Below are 4,820 nucleotides of genomic sequence, written 5' to 3'. Positions count from 1 at the left end.
CACTGAATGTAAGTATAAAGAACCAATTTAAAATTAATAATAAGGCACGCTGGAGGCTCAAAGATGGAGGCCGCCATTTTCCCTCACCTACCTGGCAGCCCTCCCACAAGTGGCCTGAAATCCCTGTCTTTAGTCTTGCCATACTTAACAATCAGTGTCTTCAGTGTATGATTTTTATTCCTGGTGCCTACATAGATCTTAAAAGTTGCTTTCCTCACAACTTATATGTCTCTCCCTTTCCCTTAAATAAATGACTACACTGATGTTGGAGAGCTTCATTTTTTTGAAAAAGTAAACTATGCTGAAAGTTACTTTTCTCTTGGATATCTACTTGCGTCCTTTTCTCTTGCTTCTATTAACATCCTGAAAGCTGGAGCTGATGAAGAGAAAGCAGAGACAGTTTATCTGTCTTTCTTTACTGGTGTCATTGCTGTTGGAGACTTGGTAAAGAGCCCTTTGGGACCCAAGGGCATGGATAAGATTCTTTTAAGCAGCAGATGAGGTGCTTCCCTTATGGTAACCAATGATGGTGCAACTATTCTAAAAAACACCGGTGTTGACAACTCAGCAGCTAAAGTTTTAGTTGATATGTCAAGGGTTCAAGATGATGAAGTTGGTGATGGTATTACTTCTGTTACTGTTTTAGCAGCAGAATTATTAAGGGAATCAGAAACTTTAATTGCAAAAAAAGATTCATCCGCAGACCATCATTGCAGGTTGGAGAGAAGCCACAAAGTCAGCAAGAGAGGCTCTGTTGAATTTTGCAGTTGATCGTGGTTCTGATGAAATTAAATTCCATCAAGATTTAATGAACTTTGTAGGAACAACATTATTCTCAAAACAGCTTACTCATCACAAAGATCACTTTACTAAGTTAGCTGTAGAAGCTGCTCCAAGGCTGACAGGCCCTGGTAATCTGGAGGCAATTCATGCTAGGAAGAAGTCTGGCAGATTCCTATTTAGATGAAGGCTTTCTGTTGAATTAAAAAATTGGAGGAAATCAACCAACAGGAATTGAAAATGCTAAAATTCTTATTGCAAATACTGGAATGGATACCAACAGAGAAAAGATATTTGGTTCCAGGGTAAGAGTTGATTCTACAGGAAAGTTTGCAGAGATAGAACATGCAGAAAAAGGAGAAAATGAAGGGGGAAGTTGAATGTATTCTTAAGTATGGAATCAATTGTTTTATTAAGAGGCAGTTAATTTATAAATACCCTGAATATCTCTTTGGTGCTGCTGGTGTCATGGCTATTGAGCATGCAGATTTTGGAACACCTAACACTTGTCACAGGTGGTGAAACTGCTTCTACTTTTGATCACCCAGACTTGGTGAAGCTTGCAGTTGCAAACTTATTGAGGAAGTCATGATTGGAAAAGACAAACTTACTCCCCTTTCCAGGATAGCCCTTGATCAGGTTTGCACCATTGTTCTGCATGGTGCCACGCAACAAATCTTAGATGAAGCAGAAACACCTCTGCATGCTGCTCTTTGTGTTCTCACCCAAACTGTGGATTCTAGAAAAATTTATGGAGGAGTCTTCTCATGGATTGAATTGTGTCCCCCAAAAATATGTGTATCAATTTGGCTAGGTCATGATTCCCAGTACTGTGTGATTGTCCATGGTTTTGACATCTGATGAGATTTTCCTATAAGTTGTAGAGCCTACCTCTATGATGTCATGTTAATGAGGCAAGACTCAATCTATAAGATTAGATTGTGTCTTGAGCCAATCTCTTTTGAGATATAAAAGAGAGAAGTGAACAGAAAGACATGGGGACCTCACACCACCAAGAAAGCAGTGCTGGGAGTAGAGCATGTCCTTTGGACCTGAGGTTCCTGCACGGAGAAACTCCTAGACCAAGGGAAGATTGATGACAAAGACCTTTCTCCAGAACCAACAGAGAGAGAAAGCTTGCCTTAGAGCTGGCATTCTGAATTTGGACTTCTAACCTCCCAGACTGTGAAAGAATAAATTTTTTGTGTTAAAGCCATCTACTTGTGTTATTTCTGTTATAGCAGCACTAGATAACTAAGACAGAATTTGGTACCCGGAGTAGGGTGCTACCGTAACAGATACCTAAAATGTGGAAGCAGTTGCATTGAAGAGACTGTTGGCTGAATTATGGACATCAGACAACTCTTGTGAGGACTCAGAAGGAAGTGAGGAGAGAACCGGCAGTGGCGGAGAAATGGCAGCAGCAGAGAACCTGCAGCAGCAGAACCAGGAGACCAGGGTGAGCCAGTGCTGGAGCCGGCCCACAGAGTGAGACACCTGAGTGCCTTCGGCACTAGGATTCCTGACAGAGTGGGGTGCCTCCGGGCACTTATCAATGGAGCTAGGCTTGCTGACCCACAGATCAAGAGAGCTGAGTGCCTTCTGGCTGAAGTTTACTGATGGAGTGGGGTACCTCCAGCACTTACTTATCAGTGGAATTACAGAGCTTTGGAATGCTTGCCCCAGCAGGGCAGATGTGGGTGGTGAAACCCAAAGGGCTGAGAGGCCAAGAAACCAGGAAGCAGAAGCTGAAGAGACAAGGAACAGAGGTAGCCAAGCTGCCTCAGTCTCAAAGGGTATGGCCACGACCTCTGGGGTCTCAAAGGGTGGCGTCATGGCCTCTGGAGTTTCTAAGAGTGGAGGTGCCACTCATAAGGACTAGGAGAATGCTGCGCTTAAAGCCAAGGGAGCAGAGTTGCTGTTCCAGTGGGCCTAGAAGGTGGAGCTGAAGCCCAGGGCCAAGGGGCCTCCGCTCAGAATACAGAGAGTATGGCCAATACCTAGAGTCTGGAGGGCAGACCATTGTCTAAATGGTCTCAGAGAACAAAGGATTATTTTCAAAGCCTTGAGAGCTAATGTAATGTGTTCTGCTGACTTGCTTGGTGCCTGTTATCCCTTATTTCCCTCCAGTTTCTTCCATTTGTAATGGAAATGTCTAGCTTGTGTCTGTTCCAACATTGTACTTTGGAAGCAGATAACTTGTATTCTAGATTTCACAGATGAGGAAGAATTTTTGGATTTTGGACTTGGAGTTGATTTAAGACTTTTGCTATGATATGATGGGGTGAATGGGTTTTACATGTGGCAAGGACATGAATTTTTGGGGGCTAAAGGGTGGAATGTCATTGATTGAATTACATCCCCAAAAAATATATGTGTCAATTTGGCTAGGTCATGATTCCCAGCATTGTGTGATTGTCTACCATTTTGTCATCTGATGTGATTTTCCTATATGTTGTAAATCCTGTCTCTATGATGTTGATGAGATGGGATTAGTGGCAGTCATGTTACTGAAGTAGGACTCAATCTACAAGATTGGATTGTGTCTTGAGCCAATCTCTTTTGAGATATAAAAAAGAGAAAGGAACAGAAAGACATGGGGATGTCATACCACCTAGAAAGCAGAGCCAGGAGCAGAGTATGTCCTTTGGACCTGAGGTTCCTGCACGGAGAAGCTCCTAGACTGAGGAAAGATTGATGACAAGGACCTTCCTCCAGAACTAACAGAGACAGAAAGTCTTCCTTTAGAGCTGATGCTCTGAATTTGGACTTCTAGCCTCCCAGACTGTGAGAGAATAAATTTCTCTGTTAAAGCCATACACTTGTGGTATTTCTGTTATAGCAGCCCTAGATGTCTAAGACAAGGCTGTTCTGAGTTCAGATGGCTCATGGTGTTACACAGCTTGCCAACAGAATCTGTTGCAATGGAGTCTTATGCTAAAGTACTGAGAATGTTGCCAACCATCATAGCTGACAATGCAGGCTGTGACAGTGCAGCTCTGGTGGCACAGCTCTGAGCTGCCCACAGTGAAGGCAATATAATGGCTGGATTGGATATGAAGGAAGGGATCATTGGAGGTATGGCAATACGAGGTATAAAAGAAAGATTCCAAGTGAAGTGACAGGTTCTTCTGAGTGCAGCTGAAGTAGCAGAGGTGATTTTATGTGTGGACGTTATCAAAGCAGCACCAATGAAATGTGTCCCTCCCTGATCACCATCCCTGTTAAAAAGCATTCCCATATGCTGTTGCGTTCTGGACCAGTTCATAGTGAAGTTGCGTTTGAAAGAGTTCAACCTCTTAAAGAAGGCTGTGGAATTGAAGTTTATCTCTGGCTGTTATATCCTTAAGTTTGGACATTTAACTGACTTTTTATTTTAACATAGGTCTAATTTATTTGCATTTCATTTTCTATAAAATTTAGTTGATTTAAAGGTTTATTTCTTATACTGTGCATTAAAATAAAAATTTGAATAATTAAAAAAATAAAGTAATAAGTAAATAATAATAATAGTACATGTGGTATAAAAACAAAACAAAACCCGTTGCCATCGAGTCGATTCCAACTTATAGTGACCCTGTAGGACAGAGTAGAACTGCCCCATAGGGTTTCCAAGGCTGTAATCTTTATAGAAGCAGATTGCCACATCTTTCTCCTGTGGAGCAGCTGGTGGGTTCGAACCGCCGAACTTTTGGTTAGCAGCAGAACGCATAACCACTGTGCCACTAGTGGTATATGGATATGGGAAAAAATGGGAGAAGTGGCACTTAAAGGACTGATGTTAAATGACAGGCTTTCCCACCATGATGACAGCTATGCAGGCAGAGAGTGTCCAGTGCAGAGGGTGGAATCCAGACAGGAATGAAGGATCTAGGAGCGAAGACAGAAAGCTCTCAGAAGGCTGAAAGGTGGGGGACTCTGCCCACCAGGCTAATCCTTCTCCCTGTGGGCAGAGACAATCCTAGCAAGTCTCCTCTTCAAATTCTTGTGCCTCCCAACATGTTCCAATGCTGTTTCCTAAGGCACACCCCTCACCCCTC

At 42.7% G+C, this 4,820-nt stretch overlaps 1 pseudogene; it reads left to right on the top strand.

Annotated features, from left to right (window-relative positions):
- Positions 1–456: 456 nt before the first annotated feature.
- LOC101340440 (T-complex protein 1 subunit beta pseudogene) lies at positions 457–4,008 on the top strand (annotated as a pseudogene).
- The last annotated feature ends 812 nt before the right edge of the window (positions 4,009–4,820 follow it).

Source organism: Trichechus manatus, unplaced genomic scaffold (assembly GCF_000243295.1).
Source record: "Trichechus manatus latirostris isolate Lorelei unplaced genomic scaffold, TriManLat1.0 scaffold00026, whole genome shotgun sequence".
In the NCBI taxonomy this organism is placed as follows: Eukaryota; Metazoa; Chordata; class Mammalia; order Sirenia; family Trichechidae; genus Trichechus; species Trichechus manatus.
Note: the sequence above shows the minus strand (reverse complement) of the source record. Positions and strands in the feature narration are given on the sequence as shown.